The 22,757-nt window shown below is 37.4% G+C and overlaps 1 pseudogene; it reads right to left on the reverse strand.

The window, feature by feature from the left end:
- Nucleotides 1-1,303: 1,303 nt before the first annotated feature.
- Nucleotides 1,304-22,555, reverse strand: LOC140498902 (vacuolar protein sorting-associated protein 37A-like; annotated as a pseudogene).
- Between the last annotated feature and the right edge of the window lie 202 nt (nucleotides 22,556-22,757).

The following is a 22,757-nucleotide window of genomic DNA, read 5'->3' on the forward strand; positions in this document are numbered from 1 at the left end:
AGCATTCTGGGAGCCCAAGTAACTTTTCTGCATGGATAATGAAGTACAAATCTACAGGCAATTGATTTTCTTATGACAATAAAGGTTAAAAGGAGAAAAGATTATAGATAGTAGGTAGACTGGCCTATGACTAGTTTAGTCCTTGGAATATTTGTAGCTATTTCCCAGTTTTTATTTTTCTTTGGTATTTTATATATGCTTAGTTATGTCTAAAAACAATTCTTAACATTCCTTTTAAAAATTTGATTTCCAAATTCTCTCCTTTCTTCCCTCTCCAGCCCACCCATTGAGAAGGTAAGTAATTTGATATGTCATACATGTGTAGTCATGCCAAACATAACCTTAAGTCATGTTGTAAAAGAAAACATAGGCCTCTCCAAAATTAAAAAAAGAATCTTCAAGAAAAATAAAGAAAGCAAATAAAGTATGCTTCAATCTGTATTCAGACACCACCATCTCTTTCTCTGGGGATAGCTAGCATTTTTCATTGTAATTCTTTCAGAGTTGTCAGACTGTATTGCTGGGAGTAGCAACGTCATTCACAGCCGATCATCTTACAATATTGCTGTTACTTTGCACACAGTATATTTCACTTTGCATCACCTCATATAAATCTTTCCACATTTTTCTGAGCATGCCACTCATTATTTGTTTTGTTTTTAATTTAAAAGAATATTCATTTATAAAATACTTGAATTTATCTAAAATTCCATACATAGGTATTCAATTTTAATAATCAGGGAGTAGCAGCAGAAACTTAAATATGATAAAGACTATCAAAAATAAATACAAATGATATTTTTAGTGCAAAGTGGGCAGCAGGATTTCTCAAAGACAATAAAAGGCATCGTAATTTGTAGAACATCAGGTCTAGCTCTATGCAACGGATACAGTTAATCTCTATTACATAATACAAGCACTAGGATGAAATTATTTTTTACAAATCACATCTTTAAAAAATGTTCTTAGTTGGACTGTGCATTCTTCTCTTGTCACTTCACCTGCTCAGCAAAATCTAGAGGGGAGCAGGGAACTGAGTGTGGGTGACTATAACCTGCTGAAGTTTCTCTTTATCTTTGTTACAATGGCAAATAGTTCTTTTTTTTTCCCATGAAGCTTCTGAGAAAATCATCTCTTTCCATTTATCCCAGGAGAAATCCTCTGTGAGTGTGTCTGATTCCTCTTCTGCCTCCTTGGTGGCCACCTTCAGCCTCACCTGGTAGGCACTTGCATGCCAGTTCTAGCTAAACTCACTCTGCCTTTGATTTTTTGGGTGGATAAGATTTTTGATGTTCTTTACCAGTCAGTAATGACCTGCTTTAAGCAGGGGCAGAGCTGAGAAATGCTTAAGGAATGCTACTTGTTGTTCATACAAATCTGTCAACTGTGACAAGCTGAACTCTGAGAGTTCTGAAAATGCATGAGGGATATCAGGCATCTTGTAAACACACTCATTTTGGCTTGTCACTATCGGCCTACCTCTGGTGGGAATAGGCAAAGACAGAATAGAGAGGAAACCATAGGAAGGAACAGTGTGGAATAACTTGAGGCTAGAGAAATGGTGTCAGTAAATGGGACAGAAGTCATGGGTCTCTTTCCTTCTTATGGAGGATATGAAGGGAGAAATGGAAAACCCTGAGCAGCATAAGGCAGCATTTCCATTGGATCACAGGTATGGAAATTCTGAGCTAGTAACAAAAACCCAAGGATTCTTCCAAAACTCATTCAAGAGACTGAAAATAATTTTTCAAAGGTCAGAGAGCATGGTAAAATTGTTTACTAATGGACAGGTAACAAATATTCCATGTTTGTCTATTAAATGATGTATTGGAGGGTAAAAAGCGATCAATGTTTTTTCCTGAATAAATTGAGGAAGAAGATATTAATGTTGTTTGTAAGGTTGTTTGCTGTGAATGGTAATTTGTACTCCTCATCTTTCTGTATTTCAGCTAGGCTGGCATGTCCACAGAGCAGGAATTCTATGACCTGCTGCATCTACTGCTGGAGGCTGGTGAGACGTTCCTATCCCCTTCTTCCCTCCCCATCTCCACTGTGATCACAAGCTCTGGTATGCTCCTCCTCACCCTGGGACTGCCACCCTGGACTGTGACTCAGATACGAGTATGGGCAAAGTAACAGAGTGGTGCCTTAGTTCTAGCAAAGAAACCCCTGTAATCTCATTCTGACCAGTTTTTTTTTTTCACGCCCTTACCATCTATGAGCTGAGAGATCCCAAAGCAACTGTTAGCACTGCTGATTCTATGAGTCACAAGGCATGCTTCTGGTTTGCTTGGTCTGTGCTGGCACAGCCTGTGATGAACTGGGTTCCTCTCTCACCTTGATGCATCAGACCTTTCCTGTTGACCTTGGGCTTAAAATTGTTTCACTCCAGTTTTCTACCACTTTAGAATTTGTTTAGACTCATTAAAGGTGGTTGGAGGTGTTTGGGGGAGTTCTCAGGTGAGTCTCTGCCTTTACTGAACCATCTTGGCTTTGTCTCCAGAATTATTTTTAGTTGGAGTTACCATTTGGAAACGTGATAAACTGGTTTTTAGTGAGGATCACTGATTGGCTTTTGCTGTTTTATAATGTGGAAACTGAACAACTGATGGCTCCATTGTTGCTGAGCCAGAATTGGGTGAGCATACAAAAGGAAAGTCCCAACCCACCTCTTCTCTATTTTGTTTTCTACTGTGGCTGCAAAGAGGCAAAACAAAGCATTGCACTCTAAAGGTGGACAGGGTAAGACCTCTACTCAGATAAACTAAGGTGCTTATTCCTTATAGATCTAAGGTGAATTATTATTTCAAGATGGAAATCTAAGGAACCTTGTGAGGCTAAGACATGCAAAGATTTTATTTCAAATTTCATCAGACCTAAATGGCAGTGATTTTAAGTGGGCAATAGAGCAGGAGTGTCAAAAGGCCATGTGAATGGCTAAAGAGATAAGAAGCATAAGAACAGCATCCCAAGAGCTATGACATCTCCAGGGAATTAGATCCTTGGTGAGCCCTCTAAAAGAGCTGGGTTTGAAATTGACAAGTTCATGGACCCTCCAATACAAGCTGGATCATCCACCCATCAGGGAAATTCAGCTAAGAAGATCTCAGTTGGGATTCCATGAACAGGAAAAAGGACTCAGTGCTAGGAGTTATAAGGTACCACTCATTTCAATGGACTCTGTACTTGTGTCTCACTGCCATTGATTTTTAAGCTTGAGCATTTTCCCAGAAGTGTGCTCTCTCTCTCTCTCTCTCTCTCTCTCTCTCTCTCTCTCTCTCTCTCTCTCTCTCTCTCTCTCTCTCTCTCTCTCTCTCTGAAAGAGTGACAGACAGACAGAGATAGAGAGACAGAAAGATGACAAAGATGCAAAGGAGAAGAGTGGAGGTGAAAGTAGGGAAGAGGAAGTGAGGAAAAAAGGGTAAGGAGAGAAAGGGAGGAGAAAGATGAGAATGGAAAAGGAAGAGAGTTCAAATGGAAAAATAAAAAATAAAATAAAGCAAGGGAAAATAAGTAAAAAATATCTGATTTCCATTTGGATTTATAAAAAAAAGTTAAATATACATTAAATCAAGTCTCTTACACAGCAAGAAGTATCCCCTCTTGGTAACTACTCACAGTCAAGAGAACATGCAATGTGTTTGTCACTTTCAAGTTTGCCCTAACTTTTGAAAGTGTTTTCCTGCATATGAAGTGGTTCAATGTATCGAACTGCTGAACCAAACTTCTGAAGTTACAGAATGCTATCATGACTTCTGCCTTCTCCTTCTCTCTTTGATGATTGCTATTTTTTTTCTCTTTATTCCCATTAGTGGTTGGTTGCTTTTCTCAGAGGAAGAAGATTGAAAGAATAGACTGTAAGTAGTGACACCTGCTTCAGATCACACTGGCAATGCAATTTTTTCATCACTTGCTTTGCTATTTTCTTTTCTTTCCTTTTTTTTAAATTTTGAGTGAAAGAGAACTATAAATTGAGGTAGGTTGGTTGGGCAGTAGTAGATGCGGATTGATTTTATTAATCCATGAATTTGTTTCTAAAATATTTTATCATTAATTAATAGAAAAGAGAATAATTTTACACAAATTTTTATTATTGTTGTGAAGTAGAAAGAATTTTGGATCTGTTAGTCATTGTCTCTATCACTTGTTTTCTTTTTGACCAAGGAAAGAGTCATAAAACATCTGAGTCTCTGTTTCCTCATCTGCAAAATGAAATGATTGGACTAGATAATACATGTGGTCAATTTGAACTCTATACTATATCATTGGAAGAGGAATATTTATGTAACACTTCAGCAGAAGGTAGTTGTGTTTCTAAAATATTCTCCCCCTCATCTAAAAGGAAACATCTATCTTTTTCTCTATTTTTCTTTCTTTTTTCACTGTTCCTTAGCTATTGTTTACTTCTTTATCTCCTTGTTGTTTATCTCCTATCTTCCCAAAGCTATAATGGTACAGAAGTAGGGAGTATGGTCAAGTTAGTGGTCAAGATCATGGATTTCGTTTTGTTTGGGGAGGGGGGAGGTCAAGGATAATGACTATGATATCATTCCATCACTTCACCTAAAAATCTTGATTTTTCTCTTTCTCTGTTTCTCTCTGTCTCTGTCTGTCTCTTTTATCTCTCTCTTTGTATCTTTCTCTGTCTCTCTGTCTCTGTCTATCTCTTTGTCTGTCTTCCTCTGTGTGTGTGTGTGTCTTTCTTTGTCTCCCTCTCACATACACACACCACAAAAATCTTGTAAAAAAGTATGACCTTTTTATATATAATACATTATTTTACATGGTTACTAATATTAGTTTCTAAACCAAAAAAAAATCTATATGACTGTCTGTGTAAACAGAACATTTAGTCAAATCATTTAAACATATTAAATTTTTTTGATTGATATAGCTGTTTTCAACAGTTATTCCAGTGAGCTCCTCATAAATAAATATTGCACTTCATAATATATTCCATTTCATGAATATTCCTTTTCATAGGATAATATGCATCATTCCACTGGGTTGGCTTCCTATGAGTGACTATTTCTACCATTTGCACAGGTGATATATGAACTGGAAACCTGGACCTACTTTGTCATATTGTATAAATCAGTTTTCAAGTCAATGTATTAAACAACAGAAACAATAGAATAGAGTATAAAAGGCTATTATAAAACCAAGATGTAAAATATTTCTGAAAATAACTCTATAAAACCGAGTGTGTGTATATGTGTGTATGTGTGTGTGTGTGCACGAGTGTGTGCGTGTGTGGAATAATAAGCACTGTGACACATGCAGGGGGGCCTACTATCACAGGTTCTTTGATCTACTTTTCTAAAAAGAAAGGCAGCTTTTGAGGGGTCAACAATACCCTTTAATCAAGAACATATATCATTCAGTTATTTCAGGGGAAAACATCAGCTCCCTGAATTTCAGAGAAATATAGATTAACAGATGTGGCTTCCAACTGTGTGACATAAGCAATACATATAAATCAACAGAGAGATCCAGCTGTCTGACCATTGCATACGTCCATACTCACCAGGGAGAGAAGCACCAACATAAAAGTTCTCAAAAGCAGGGAGTGGTTGTTGTTAGCAGCTTCCTGGAGTCTCATCTAGCCAAATAAACATTTCCAAACACTAAGCCCCAAAGTAAAACCACACCCTCAGAGTATTTATACATTTTTAAAGCAAAGGGGCATCACAATCCTTGAGAATCAGTACTTCATTAGAAAGCTAATGAACAGTGTGACCCTTCCTACAAATCTTCCCTAATCAAACTCTCTGGAGCTATTCCAGGAAACTGAATCACTTCCATTTGAACTGTCTTAGGAAGATTTTGAGGATCACCTGGCAGGATAAGGTACCAGATACTGAAGTGCTTGCTAGAGCTGAACTGACAAGCATTCAAACTATGCTTCAGAGAGCACAACTCCAATGGGCTGGCCATGTTGTTCAAATACAAAATGTATACTTGCCAAAAAGATGATTTTATGGAGAACCCATGTGGTGCAATTGATGACATGGTGATCAGAAGAAGCAATGCAAAGATACTCTCAAGGTCTCTCTAAAGAACTTTGGATTTCGGGGGCGGAGCCAAGATGGCGGAGTGAAAGCAATGACTCACCTAAGCTCCTGGAAAAACTCCTCTGGATATCTCTGGGGGGAGAGTCTGACCAGACTTTGGAGGTGTAGAATCCAGTGGGTGACGGACTTTGACGGATTCGGAGCCCAGGCTGGACCGGAGGGTCCACGGGAAGGATCTGTTCCGCGGGAGTAAGACCCCGGCACAAAGCGCAGCGCGGCCAGCGCGGCAGTGCGGAGGGGACCAGAGGAGCCCGAGAGTGGCGGGCGAGACCAGTGGAGCAGGAGATAAGCCAGGCAGAGCCAGTGAGAGCTGCTGAGTGCCAGACATCAGCTCAGCAGCCCTTAAAATCTTCAGCCTGAAGACGGACTTCGGTGGGTCACTACTTGAACTTCCAGGAACTGGGATGGCAGAGTGATCGGTAAGTGCTCTCGCCTCCAACCTGATGACCGTGAGGGAACCATAAAATTCTTCCCCAGATTAATCCTGGATCAGCGGGAACAGCAGAAGGGGGCGGGTGGTCTCATAACACCAGAGGCTGGAAAAGTGGCAAAGGGGGATTCTTCCTATGGTGGCAGAGACGGCTGGAGGGACAGACGACCCAGGGCAGAGAAAATTCACACTGAGACACAGGCAAGCCTCAGAGCCGGGAGACGAGCCCCAGGAGGGGCGGGAACACGCATTAGCTTCTAGGCGTGCCACAGCCCTCCAGGGGAAAAGGGAAGACAATAGGGAAGCTGGCATCACCATCCCCTGACCTTGCCTTTGCCTCAAGTCAGCTGAGGAGATATCCTGAGACCAGACCACCCCTCCCACACACCTAACAAGCTAAGCCCAGGGTTGATCTGGGAAACAAAAAACAAAAGCCTGCTTTTAGCCTAGACACACATCAGCTTAACTTAAAGATCTGTACCTTCTGACTGAAAGAACCAAAAGCTACAACACTCAGCCAACATCATGAATCGGAAAAAGCAGACGAAAAGTGAAAAAACCATAGAATCTTTCTATGGGGATAAGGACCAAAACACAAACACCAAAGAGGTTAGAGCTGAGACTGTACTTCCATCTGAAACCTCAGATGGGACTATGAATTTCTCGCAAGCACAACTAGATTACCTGGAATGTCTGAAGAAGGATATAAAATAAAAACTGGCCAATGATTTTAAAACTATAAAAAAAAAGAATTCACTGATGAGAACATCACCCTGAAAAAGAAAATTGAAGAAATGGAAAAGGAAGTTCAAAAATTAACTGGAGAGAATAATTCCCTAAAAGGAAGAGTTAATCAAATGGAAAAGGAAACCCAAAACCTAATTGGGAAAATTGATCAGATGGAAAAGGAAACCCAAAACATAACTGGGAAAATTGGTCGAATGGAAAAAGAAGTACAAAAATTAAATGGAGAAAATAGCTCCTTAAAGGGAAAAATTGGTCAGATGGAAAAGGAGATGGAAAAGCTAACTGAAGAAAACACTACAATGAAGATTAGAATTGGGCAAGTAGAAACTAATGACTCAATGAGGCAACAAGAATCAGTCAAACAAAATCTAAAGAATGAAAAGATAGAAGAAAACGTAAAATATTTAATTGCAAAAACAACTGACCTGGAAAATAGATCCAGGAGAGAAAATCTAAGAATTATTGGCCTGCCAGAAACCCATGATGAAGAAAAGAGTCTGGACAATATCTTCCAGGAAATCATCAAGGAAAACTGTCCAAAAGTACTAGACTCAGAGGGCAAAATAGTCATCGAAAGAATCAACCGTTCCCCTCCCGAAAGGGATCCCAAACTCAAAACCCCAAGAAATATAGCTGCCAAATTCCAGAGTTATCAAGTGAAGGAGAAAATACTACAAGCAGCCAGAAAGAAACAATTCAAATATCAAGGACACACAGTCAGGATCACACAGGACCTTGCAGCTTCTACATTAAAAGATCGAAAGAATTGGAACCCAATATTCCGTAAGGCAAAGGAATTGGGACTTCAACCAAGGATCAACTACCCAGCAAAGTTCAGCATAACATTTCAGGCAAGAAGAAAGTCATTCAACGAAATAAGGGATTTCCAGAGCTTCCTGACCAAAACACCAAAACTCAATAGACAATTTGATCTTCAAATGCAGGTCTCCAGAGAATCATAAAAAGGTAAACAGAGGGGAAAAAACAAAAACAAACACTTGCTACTCAATTAGGGCAAACTGTTTACCTCCCTATAAGGGAAGATGATACCTGTTAATCTTGAGAACTGTGCAGCTATTATGATAAAAGGGATATATGTAGAGGGAACGGGAATAAAATAAATGATGTCATGTCAAAAATATGATTTAAGTATGAGAAGGGAATGTAATAGGAGGTGTGGAAAAGGGGAAGCAGAAAATGGCAAATTATATCACAGGAAGAAGTACAAAACTATAGTAGAGGGAAGGAGGGGAGGGAGATGAGCATTGTTTGAGAGGTACTCTCATCTGATTTGTTCAAAGGAGGGAACAATAATCTTAAGTAAATAAGCCTAACTAGCTCTATAGGTAGTAGGAGGGGAAGGGGGAAGAAAGGGGAGGGTGGTTAAAGGGAGAAAAGAAGCAATAAGAGTAAAGGGGACTAAAAGGGAGGGGGGTCAAAAGAAGGAGGGGAAGGCTGCAGGAGGAGGGGGAGAAAAGTGAATACTATTGAGGAGGGGAAGGGAGACGGGAGAGCTAAAGGCACAAATGGTGGGAAAGAGGTTGGAGGAAAATACACATATTGTAATCATAACTGTGAATGTGAATGGAATGAACTCTCCCATAAAAAGGAGACAGATAGCAGAATGGATTAAAAGCCATAATCCAACAATATGCTGCTTACAAGAAACACATTTGAAACGGGGGGATACACATAGGATAAAGGTCAAAGGATGGAGCAGAATATATTGTGGTTCAGCTCATGTAAGAAAGGCAGGAGTAGCAATCCTAATCTCAGACAAAGCAAAAGCAGAAATAGATCTAATCAAAAGGGATAAGGATGGAAACTATATCCTGCTAAAAGGCACCATAGACAATGAAGCAATATCATTACTAAACATGTATGCTCCAAGTGGTATAGCATCCAGATTCTTAGAGGAGAGGTTGGGGGAGTTGAAGGAAGAAATTGATAGCAAAACTATACTAGTGGGGGACCTCAACCTCCCCCTCTCTGAACTCGATAAATCCAACCTCAAAATAAACAAGAAAGAGGTTAAGGAGGTAAATAAAACTCTGGATAAGGTAGATATGATAGATCTTTGGAGAAAATTAAATGGGAATAGAAAGGAATATACTTTTTTCTCAGCGGTACATGGAACATTTACAAAAATTGACCATGTACTAGGACATAAAAATCTCACAATCCAGTGCAGAAAGGTAGAGATAATCAATGCATCCTTTTCAGATCATAATGCATTAAAAATTACATGTAATAAAAGGCCATGGAAAGAGAAACCAAAAATCAATTGGAAACTAAATAATCTAATTCTAAAGAAGGGTTGGGTTAAAGAAGAAATCATAGAAACAATCAACAATTTCATTCGAGAGAATGACAATAGTGAGACAACATACCAAAACTTATGGGATACTGCAAAAGCAGTTATTAGGGGAAGTTTTATATCTCTGAATGCTTACATAAATAAAATAGAGAAAGAGGAGATCAATGACTTAGGCTTGCAGTTGAAAAAGCTAGAAAAAGAACAAATTGAAAATCCCCAAGTAAATACCAAATTAGAAATACTGAAAACCAAAGGAGAGATTAATAAAATTGAAATTAAGAAAACTATTGAATTAATAAATAAAACCAATAGTTGGTTTTATGAAAAAACTAATAAAATTGATAAACCTTTGGTCAATCTGATTAAAAAAAAGAAAGAAGAAAACCAAATTACTAATATTAAAAATGAAAGGGGTGAACTCACCTCCAATGAGGAGGAAATTAAAACAATAATTAGAAACTACTTTGCCCAACTTTATGCCCACAAATTCGATAATCTAAATGAGATGGATGAATATTTTAAAAAATACAAATTGCCCAGATTAACAGAAGAGGAAGTTGAATACTTAAACAACCCCATCTCAGAAAAAGAAATTGAACAAGCCATCAATGAACTCCCTAGGAAAAAATCTACAGGGCCAGATGGATTCACAAGTGAATTCTATCAAACATTTAAAGAACAGTTAATTCCAATACTACATACACTATTTTTGAAAATCGGGGAAGAAGGAGTCCTCCCAAATTCTTTCTATGATACAAATATGGTTTTGATACCCAAACCAGGAAGAGACAAAACAGAGAAACAAAATTATAGACCAATTTCCCTAATGAATATAGATGCAAAAATTTTAAATAAGATTCTAGCAAAACGAATGCAGCATCTTATCACGAGATTAATACATTATGATCAGGTAGGATTCATACCAGGACTACAGGGCTGGTTCCATATTAGGAAAGCTATTAGCATTATCGATCACATCAACAACAAAGCTAACAAAAACCACATGATTATCTCAATAGATGCAGAAAAAGCTTTTGACAAAATACAACATCCATTCCTACTAAAAACATTGGAGAATGTAGGAATAAAGGGAACTTTCCATAAAATAATAAGCAGTATCTATCTAAAACCTTCAGCAAGCATTATATGCAATGGGGATAAGCTAGATGCATTCCCAATAAGATCAGGGGTGAAACAAGGTTGTTCATTATCACCACTATAATTTAATATGGTACTAGAAATGTTAGCTGTAGCAATTAGACAAGATAAAGATATCCAAGGAATTAAAATAGCCAAAGAAGAAACTAAGTTATCACTCTTTGCAGATGATATGATGATTTACCTAGAAAATCCCAGAGATTCAAGTAAAAAATTACTAGAATTAATAAAAAACTTTGGCAAAGTTGCAGGGTACAAAATAAACCCACACAAATCTTCTGCATTCCTATATATTAGCAACAAAGTCCAACAGCAAGAGATAGAAAGAGAAATCCCATTTAAAGTTAGGGTAGACAGTATAAAATACTTAGGAGTCTACCTGCCAAAACAAACCCAGGGATTATATGAACACAATTACAAGACACTTTTTGCACAAATAAAGTCAGATTTAAGTAAGTGGAAAAACATTAGTTGCTCATGGGTAGGCCGTGCTAATACAATAAAAATGACAATTCTACCCAAATTAATATACTTATTTAGTGCCATACCAATTAAACTATCAGACAATTACTTTCTAGAGCTGGACAAAATAATATCAAAATTCATTTGGAAAAACAAAAGGTCCAGAATATCAAAGGGACTAATGAAAAGAAATTCTTGGGAAGGTGGCCTAGTGCTACCAGACCTCAAACTATACTATAAAGCAGCAATTATCAAAACCACTTGGTATTGGCTAAGAAACAGAGAGGTAAACAAGTGGAATAGACTTGGTACTCAAGATGCAGTAGGCAAGGAATATAGCAACCTTCTGTTTGATAAACCCAAGGACCCCAGCTTCTGGGATAAGAACTCATTGTTTGACAAAAATTGCTGGGAAAACTGGATAACAGTGTGGCGGAAATTAGGCATAGACCCATACCTGACACCGTACACAAGAATAAAGTCCAAATGGGTACATGATTTAGGTATAAAGATTGATACCATGAATAAACTGGAGAAGCAAGGAATAGTGTATTTATCAGATCTATGGAGAAGGGAAGAATTCTTTACTAAAGGAGAGATAGAATGCATTATAAAATGCAAAATAGATAACTTTGATTACATTAAACTGAGAAGTTTTTGCACAACCAAACCCAATGCAACCAAAATCCGGAGGGATGTAGTAAATTGGGAAAGAATTTTTACAGCTAAGCTCGGGGATAAAGGCCTCATTTCTAGAATATATAGAGAACTGATCCAAATGTATAATCATACAAGTCATTCCCCAATTGATAAATGGTCAAAGGATATGAACAGGCAATTTTCAGAGGAAGAAATTAAAGCTATCTATAATCATATGAAAAAATGCTCTAAATCACTATTGGTTAGAGAGATGCAAATCAAAACAACTCTGAGGTACCACATCACACCTATAAGATTGGCAAACATGACAGAACAAGAAAATGATAAATGCTGGAGAGGATGTGGGAAAGTTGGAACACTAATTCATTGTTGGTGGAGCTGCGAGCGCATCCAACCATTCTGGAGAGCAATTTGGAACTATGCCCAAAGGGCTACAAAAATGTGCATACCCTTTGACCCAGCAATATCGCTACTGGGACTATATCCCCAAGAGATCATAAAAATGGGAAAGGGTCCCACATGTACAAAAATATTTATAGCAGCACTCTATGTAGTTGCCAAAAACTGGAAGTCAAGGGGATGTCCATCAATTGGGGAATGGCTGAATAAATTATGGTATATGAATGTAATGGAGTACTATTGTGCCATAAGAAATGATGAACAAGAAGACTTCAGAGAGGCCTGGAAGGACTTATATGACCTGATGCTGAGTGAAAGGAGCAGAACCAGGAGAACTTTATGCACAGCAACAACCACAGTGTGTGAGAGTTTTTTCTGGTAGACTTAGATTTTTGTAATAACACAAGAACTTCTTACCAAAAAAAAAAAAAAAAATCCCAATGGAGGATCTCAAGGCAAAATGCCTGCCACACTCAGAGAGAGAAATATGGAAGTCACTCACATATTGTAGCAGATCATGTTTGTGTATGTGTATGTGTTTGTGTATCATGTTCTGATTTGTTATACGATTTCTTTCATTTATCTTAGTCTAACTACATAGCATGACTATAGTGAAAATATACTCAATAGGAAAGTATATGTAGAATCTATACAGAATTGTATGCAGTTGTGGGGAGGGAGGGGGGTGGTGGGGAGTAGGTGGAAAGGGATAAAATCTCAATTGTATGGCAGTGATTGTTAAACATTACAAAATTAAAAAAAAGAACTTTGGATTTCAATGTGCAACATGGGAGACACTGGCACAGGACTGCTCATCATGGCATGGTCACATGAGAAAGGGTGCTGTGCTCTTTGAGCAAAGCAAAATTGAGATAGCACAAAGTAAATGTAGGATGCACAAATTTGCATCCCTAGTATTCATGCTGACTATCTGTGCCCAACTAGTGATAGAGCATTCTGAGCTTGCATTGGTCTGATAAGTCACAATATGACACACTTTATCATAGTGATGGACAACAAACAACCAATCAAACTCTCCAAAATGGGCTAGTCCCTTAAAGGGTGGGGAAGATGCTTAATCACATTAAAATAAGTCACAATACAGGCACATATACTGTTTCTAATTAAAGAAACTCCTGTTTCTCTACTTCACTCCTGGACAAGACTTTTGGTTGATAAAGGCAAAATTCAATCAGAGGCACTTGAGTATACTAAAACAAAAACAGCAAAAGATTCTATTTTGCTTACCATCACAGTTTGTGTGTGTCTGTGTGTCTTTATGTACATATGTAAATATATATATATACACACACACACACGCATATGTATATATATATATACACACACACATATATATATATATATATATATATATATATATATATATATATATATATATATATATATATATATACACATGCATGTATTTGTATGTGTATATGAACAAATGGATTTAATGGAATTAAGAGCTACTCTTTCCCATTATCTTCTATTTTTTTCATTCTTTTGTAATTTCTTGGTTTCTCATAAAGTCATTAGCTTCCATCTGCTTCATTCTCATTTTTAAAGAACTATTTTCTTCAGTGAGTTTTTGAATCTCCTTTTCCATTTGACTAATTCTGTTTTTTAAAGCATTCCTCTCCTCATTGGCTTTTTGGACCTCTTTTGCCAATTGAGTTAGCTTATTTGGGGGGGGGGTCTCTTTTAACAAGCTGTTCTCTCACTTTTTATGATTTTCTTGCATCGCTCTCATTTCTCTTCCCAATTTTTCCTCCACCTCTCTTACTTGATTTTCAAAATCATTTTTGAACTCTTCCATGGCCTGAGACTATTGCATATTTATTTTGGAGGTGTTGGATGCAAAAGCCTTGACTTTAAATCTTCTGATGATACACATTGTTCTTCCTCATCTGAAAGGGTGGAGGAAAAATATCTGTTCACCAAGAAAGTAGCCTTCTATAGTGTTACTTTTTTTCCTTTTTTGGGGGGCATTTTCCCAGTCAGTTACTTGACTTTTGAGTCCTTTGTCAAGAGGAGGGTGTATTCTGGGGGCCTGTAAGTTCTCAGTTCCTCCAATGTGGCACAATCAAGGGAGAGGAGTTTACTCCTCTACTGGCCTGAACTCTGGTCTGGGAGCAAACACAGGCACTTTGTTCTGCCCAGCATCTGGTTGCAGGGTTTCCTCTCCAGAGTTTCAACCAGCTCCACAGCCAGCACTCCTCCTCAACCCAGGAGAGCCACTCAGCACTGTGATCCAGATCAGCTGCTCAGTTCCCTCAGGGTCATTAGGTGGAGGGCTCCAAAAATGGACACGGTTGCTGCAGTGGCTGCTCCTGGCAAGTCCAAACCGCATTCCCTTCTCACCCAGGTGAAAGAGCTTTCTCACTGATCTTTGAAGCTGTCTTTGGTGTTGGTGTGTTGAGTAATCTGGGAATTGCTGCTACCAGTGGTGCCCTGAAGCCTGTTTTGTGTCCTGTCCCTGCCACACTGTGTGGCTCACTCTGGGCTGCCCTCTGCTCTGTGCCCTGTGGAATAGACCTTTCCTATTGTCCTTCCAGGCTGCCTTGGGCTGGAAATCTCTTTCACTGTGTCATTTTGTGGCTTCCGATGCCCTAGAATTGGTTTTGAGTAATTTTTTACAGGTATTTTATGGCCTATGTGGGGGCACTTCTACAGGTCTGTCTTTGTACTCCACCATCTTCACTCTGCCCCTTAGTCTTTCCTCTGTATAAAATATTGGTTTCTTAAATCTGTCCCATAGGACAACATTTTTGGATTTACCTGAAGAAAACTGAGTGAAAATGCTTGCATTTATGTCTTGAGATTTATTTTCACAGTTGTTCATCACTCTTCTCTGCTCCTGTATGAAGAAAAATCATGTGAGTTTCTACAAAAAGGCCTTCCTGACTTTGAAAATGCAAATAAGCATGAAAAATTATCATTTAAAAATAATTAAAAGTAATCATTTGGATCTCACTTTCTGAATGATTTTTTCCATTGAAAGAATGGAAAGATTTAGTAAGGAAATTTTAAAATTTTATGTTAATGTCTTCTGTTCATACAAAAAGGATTTAAGAAATGGGTGATGGTGATGAAATCAAAGTAGACACTTATTAACATTATAATAGCTTTGTTTATCTTATATTCTGTGGTAGAATATAAATCATTGTCTCACTAAATCTAATAATAAAACATTTTATCCAGCTATATAGAATTATTTTTAAAAATAGTTAAAAACAGAATACATCAGTCATCTGAGATTGGAGGAAGAATGCTTTTTTTCCCTTGAAAGTTAGAAAACAATCTATTATACTTTAAACAGTTATTTAATATTCCCATTTACATTGAGATGTGGTACTTACACTGTACCTGTGCAAACATCTGCATTATATCTAGTTATAGTTATTACTGTTTGTATATTCAAGGCATAGCACATGCTGTATAAGTAAGGAGACAAAGCAATGATAAATGATTTTTATTAGCATTGTGACTCCTAGAGGTAAGGAGATAAATAAGCTGCAATAAATTGGTTCTGGAAGAAGAGGTCTTTGACAGGGAGATGCTTGTTACTACAAAATCTTGTTATATTTTACATAGCAAATAAGTTTTATATTAATAACATTTGCAAGGTGTGCATCTGTAAGGTCTGGGCTAGAAATTTAATTTACTTGCCTGACTTTACTAGGATTCAAACACAATTTCTGGATCCTCCTTTATGCCAGACTTTTTAAAAAGATGGAATTTAGTATTCAAATGGAAAAATTATGCCAAATAGCAAAGACTTAGTTACGTGCCCTCCCCCCCCGACCAAAAAACAAAAGCAAAAACAAAAAAAACAAATCTGCCAAACTAAATAGGTTTATTGAGAAAGAAAAAATGAAGAGAGAGTCAAGACATGGGTTCTAGTCATTTACAAACTCTAAAATTTGTCTATATCATTTCATCTTTCCATCCAAAACTATTTCATTAATATTTTTAAATAAAAAAAATACTGAATCTTATGCTGAGAAATGCCTTCTTCAGCTTAAAAAATCTGAGTTTGTGAGTTAAAATGTAATGGTCCAAATTTCCTTCCTTGAGTATTGTAAATGCTTAATACATTTTTGCTGAATTGAATTTTAATTGTTGTGTTATTTTTGTTGTTGTTGTGCTGAATCTTGTTACTGCATATTGGTCACAGGTGTTGGGAAATATCTTCTATGAAAACATTCTGTGTCTTCCATGATCTGAAACGTTTTTTGTTTGTTTGTTTGTTTGGAGACAGACAGCTATGTGGATGGTACCAACAGGAAAGTTGTCAATAGAAATTTTATAAATCAGGTGATTGTTCTAGCTACAAGCAGTCACCAGAGGGTATCAAAAATGGGAGACCAGAGTTAGAGTGAAAGTTTTTGAAGCTTAATTTAGGTACATCAGTTGTACTTGACAAGGGATCTTTTTAAGTGATCAAATGTAGGTACACTCACAAAAAGATGGAAAAGAAGCACCAAATTTAAAATTTATTATAAAAGAAAGAAGCATTAGGAATTGGCAATAGCTAGATTGAAAGGAAGGAAGTTGAAAAGGTAAAAAAGGTCAAGGAAGCTTTAGTCATTGAAAGGATGTAAGATAGATAAGCAGCACATTTGAGGGCTGCTAGCACAGATTTGTTCTTGATTTGGTGAGACAGGAAAGACACTAAAAAAGGGTTAATAATTTTACTTTATTCTAGTCTAGTTTTCTCAGAAGAGGATTACTAATAACAGGAGCACCAACTCTTACAGCATTCCTTAATTACCCTTCTTACAGGGGCTGGTGAGAAGGGAGGTGGCAACTCCCCCTGAGGTTCGATGGGGTCAATCAAGACAGGCACAACTTATGCTTCCCCTGAATCCCCTCAAGCCTCAATAGGGGCCAGTGGAGGCAAACACAGATTCCCCCCAAGTCTTGATGGGGCTGATTAAGGCATGCATGGCACTCCAGTTTGTGCACTCAATCTTAAGTCTTCTCCCCAACATCAATGGGGTCCAGTTGAGGCACACACAGTATTTGTGCATTCAACCCTAAGGGTTCCCCTTTCACTGTCTAGTGACCATATGTTTTAAAGATCAACAGACAAAGAAGGCGTATTGCCAACCATAGCCTTACAAGTTACATCACCTCATCCCTCTGTCTCACTGTGCAACCGCACTGGATGTTTATATCATTTACCATTTTGTAACTCTGCTCAAGCATGATGGGGATGTTTTGAATCATAACTGTGGGAACTCATATCTAGTATTTGGAAACTGGAGATTGTTATGGATATAGATCCTGGGAAACTGAACTCTGAGAAATAATAACAAAAAATCACTTAACACATGCTAAAATCCACCTTACTTACACTAAAATTCACCTTGCATACAAGAGATTGGGCTGATGTTGGTGGCTATATGTGGCAGTTCATTGCCATAACTTGTGCTTCAGAAATCAAAGCTGTTTACTCACAGAGCTCAAGTACAATTTTGAAAGTTTCTCACTTTTTAATACTCTACATAGCTCATTTTTTTCCCTCCAAGAGAAATCCTAGCAGTGGCAGAATTTGACTTTATATCATTCCCTTAAAGGAGTGTCAGTTTCCATGTTACCAAGTTTAATGTTGGGGAGAATAAATGTGTTTATTATGTAAAAGAGAAAACATGAAAAGATTTTACAAATAAGACAGTCAAGAAACATTTCCCCTTGAGTAAACCACACTTGTTTTAGAAAACCTCTACTGTCATTCCAATGTGAAAAGAATACATAAAAACACAATGCAGATTACAAAAGACAAACTTGACTGTTTCTGTCATATAATCTTAAACATCAAAAATAATCATTAGAAGTAGAATTAAAAGAAAATATATAGATTGGAAAGAATCTGCAATAACTATTTGATAAGATACTGGTGTTTGAAATCTAAAAAGTGAAGACTCATGTCTCCATGAACAAGCAAACAAAAGACATAGTTTTCCAAAGAATATAGATGGTCAACAGCTGTCAAGAAAAAGCAAAAGTGCTTGAAGTCAATGGCAATTAGAGAAATGCAAATTTCAAAACTCTAATATATGACCTCACACATGTCAAACTGATACTAATGAGAAAGATAGGGAATTTCAATGTCTACGCATCTATCAGGAAACTTGTATTTGCTGCTATTGAATTGTGAATTAGTCCAATGTTCTGGAAAACAATTGTTAATTAAGTGATAAAAGATCCTAAATCATTTGTACTCTTTCCTCCAGAAATCAGAATGTAGCATTGGATTTATACTCTAATGATTTTAATGGCAAAAGGGAAAAAAAAATCTATTTGTTCCTCCACCTACAACCCCCCACTGCAAAAATTCAATTCTTTAATCTCTGTAAGAGTAGAGATTCAGGATTCTTGTCTCAGTAAGAAAGCATAAGGGATTCAGGGGTTTTTTTTTTTTTGTTTATTTGTTTGTTTTGTTTTGTTTTATTTTTGCTGACAGCAACAATCCAAAGTGCATCTACAATACCCTGAAAGCTATTTAAGGGCCGAAGTTCTGGTGCATCTCAACTACTCAGCACTGATGAAGGCATGCTGATCAGTGCTAAGGATAAGATTCTAGAGAGGCATACTGAAGACTTCTGCAGTGCACTGAATGGACCATCATCAATCAAAGTTGAAATCAATAAACTTATACCTCAGATTGAAGTCAATCCCTCTCTAGTCAAACTTCCAAATGAAGATGAGATTTTGAATTCCATTAGGCTCCTCTCATGTGGTAAAGTGCCTCATGCTGATTCTGTTCCAGCAGAGATTTACAAGATGGGTGTCTACTGCTCGTATGAATGCTGATGGAAAATTTCCAGGTTATATGGCAAGAGGAAATTATCCCTCAGGAGTTCAAGGATGCTTCCCTTCTCCAATTCTATAAAGGGAAATGAAACTAGATGTTCTGTAAGAATCACAGGCGATTCTCACTGGCAAGATTCTTGCCAGTGTCTTTCTTAATTGACTACTCCTTCACTTGGAAGATGGTCAACTGCCTGAGTGTCAGTGTGGCTTCAGAGAGGGCTGAGTATTGGTCAATATGGTGTTTGCAGCCCAGCAAGTTTGGGAAAAATACCACGAGCAGAATAGAGGTCTGTGTACAATGTTGCTCAACCTGACAAAGCATTTTTATACTGTTAGTTGTGAGGACATGTGGAAGATCATGGCAAAATTTGCTTCCAAGAGAAGTTCTTCAGTATTATACACAAGCTTCACAATGCCAATGTTTGCACTGGTTATGAATAAAAGATGATTCTCTCACAATTCCATAATCAAGAGTGAGGTGAAGCAGGGCTGTGTGCTTGCTCCCATATTTCTTAGCATGATGTTTTCTGAGATGTGAGATGTTTTCTATTAATATGAAAACATTATTGAGTTCATCTCCTGTACTTAGGGTAAATAATTTAATTTGAAAATGCTATAAGACAAGAATAAAGTGGAAGGAGAGTTGGTGCATGACTTTTTTTGTTCTCAAATGATTGGGTATCCAACACAGACTTTAAGGCTGAGATGGAACAAAGTACGTATCAATTCTCTGCCACTTGTGCTACTTTTGGATGGACAATTAGCATCAATAAAATAGAGATTCTCTGCTGCTCAGCACCACATTGTCTCTACATGGAACCATTGGTTAAAGCAAATAGAGAAATTTTGAAAGCTGTGGATGTGTTCGCTTACGTTGGCAGTATGCTTTCCAGAGACATCCATATAGATGATTAAACTGATTCACAAATCGCAAGAGTTAGTTAAGCATCTGGGAGGCTCCAGAAGAAAGCGTGAAGAGGAAGACGTATTAAGATCCCTACCAAACTGATGGTGTACAGAACCATTGCACTGGCTTCATTGTTATATGCCTTGGAAACCTAGACAGTTTATCAGCACCATGCCAGAAAATAGAACTGCTTCCATTTGAATTGTCTTGGATAGATTATGAACATTACCTGGAAAGACATGATACTAGACACTGAGGTCATCCCTGAAATTGAACACCAATGGGTTGGCCATATAGTCCAAATGCCAAAAAAACACCTAAAAGACTATTTTATGGGTAATTCATATAAGCACTCAAATGGAGGTGAGAAGAAGAGGATGTGTAGTCACTCTCAAGGTATCTCTGAAGAGATTTTGTCTGACTGATTGTCAGACGTAAGAAACACTGTGAGCAAAGTAGAATTGCAGCAGCTCAAAAGAAACATGTACAAATCTAGATATATCTTTATACTGAATTTTCAAATGAACTGTTTGTATATGACCTATAATAGAGCCTTCCCAGCTTTTTTTGGTCTGATCAGCCACAGTGGCACACTCTGTTTCTTGACTTCAAGGGCTGCTTCGAGTATGAAGTACAAAGAACTTGTCTTTAATCAAAAATTAGACACAAAATATGTGACTGTGGTTGGGGGAATTGTTGAGCAAACGTATGTGTAAAATGTGATATTATTGGTTGATAAGGAATGATTTCTTCTGAAAGCTGAGCACTCATATTCTTTGAGCATTTATCAATTGCAGAATGGCTCCTCTTATAATTTTTAATCAGTTCCCTATATAAAGAAGAAATGAGAATTCTATTGGAGAAAACTGTTGCATTTTTCTCATTAAATTCTTCTGATTTGTTCTCATTTGTTTTACTCATGCAGAAAGGTATCTAAATGGTCCAATGTATGGAGCACTATATCTACGGTCAAAAATATTTGAGTTCAGATTTAAACTCAGATGCTTAATATCTGTATAACCTTGGTCAGATCATCAATTCTCCCTGTTTGCTTGAGTTTCCTCATCTGTAAAATAGGGATAATGATAATAGCACCTACTTCTCAGAGTTGTTGTAGGGATCAAATTAAATTGTAATTCTAAAGCACTTAGCACTGTACCTGGCATATAGTAAGATAGATAAAGAGAAAAATAGGTAAATAGATAGATACACACATGTTTACACACATATATATGTATATATGAATATGTATCATCATATACATATGCATGTGTGTGTGTGTGTGTATGGTTTGTTGTCCATTATCAGAAAGTACCAAAATGACACCACTATATTGACTTTAAGGTACAATGTGTACAGCTATGGCTGATCAGAGCAGTATAAACTGGGAAGACTGCTACAGGTTGGGAACAAATAATCTACATGAACATTTAGAGTGGAGATGTTTCTAAATTTGCCCATTTCACATTTCTTTTGAGCTGCTGAAATTCTGCTTTGATCACAGAGTACAGCAACTACTTTGATATGCAGCATGCTGTGCCGGATAGTCTTGTGCCAGTGAGTCTCATAGCTCACAACTGATTCTAAAGAGAATTTAGAAATTTAGAAAATTTAGAAAAAAGAATTTCTAAAGAGATTCTTCAGAGAGACTTTGAGGGTGTCTTTGTATTGCTTCTTCTGATTTCCACAAGAAAACTTGTCTTGTGTGTTGTCCATAAAATCGCTTTTTAGGGCAATGTATGTTTGGCACTCAAATACTGTGGACAGTCCATCAGAATTGTACCATTTTCAGTGGACTTTGAATGCATGGCAGTTCAGCTTAAGAAAGGACCTCAGTGACTGGTAACTTATCTTACCAGATGATACTCAGAATCTTCCTAAGACAATTCAAATGGAAGCTGTTCAGTTTTCTGGCACGGTGCTGGCAAACTGTCCAGGTTTCACAGACATACAACAATGAAATCAGAACAAGGGCTCTGTAAACTTATAGTTCAGTAGGAAGTCTAATACTTCTCTCCCACACTTTCCTTCAGAACATCCCCAAAACTGAGCTAGCTCTGCAAATTCATGAATAAATTTCAACAATTGTGCAAAGATCTCTGAAGAGTATACTGCCAAGGTAAGTGAACATGTCCAAAACATTCAAAATTTCTCCATTTTCTCTAACTGATAGTTCCATGTATGAATGATGTGGTGTTGGATGAAGGAGGACATTTGTTTTGGGGGGATTTTTTTGGTGTTAACTTTCAGTCCAAAATTAGTACAAGTAACAGAGAATTGATCCATTTCCTGTTGAATCTCAACCTCAGAGCCTGTGTTGACTGAACAATCAACTGAGAACAAAAAGTCATACATCAACTCTCCTTCCACTTTAATACTGTCTTGTGGCCTCTTCAAGTTAAATGATTTACTGTCAGTACAGTAGTTTACCTTGATTTTTTTCTTTTTTATTTGAAGATATCTGACAACATCATGGAAATCATCATGGTGAAAATAAGAGGAAGCAAGAATGCAACTGTACTTCACTGCACTGGTGACTAGGACAGCATGAGAGACTTACCTAGAACCTGGGCAAGCATGCTGACATGAAACTTGCATACAATATTGATGAATTTCTCTGGACAGCCAAATTTTGCTATAATTTTCTACAAACCCTCATGACTTGACAAAGTCAAAAACCCTGGTTAGATCCACAAAAATTGTGTACAGATCTCTGTGCTGCTAATGTCATTTCTCTTGAAGTTGTCAAGCAGCAAACAACATATCATCTGTTCTTCAGTC

This window comes from Notamacropus eugenii, chromosome 1, assembly GCF_028372415.1.
Source record: "Notamacropus eugenii isolate mMacEug1 chromosome 1, mMacEug1.pri_v2, whole genome shotgun sequence".
Classification (NCBI taxonomy): domain Eukaryota; kingdom Metazoa; phylum Chordata; class Mammalia; order Diprotodontia; family Macropodidae; genus Notamacropus; species Notamacropus eugenii.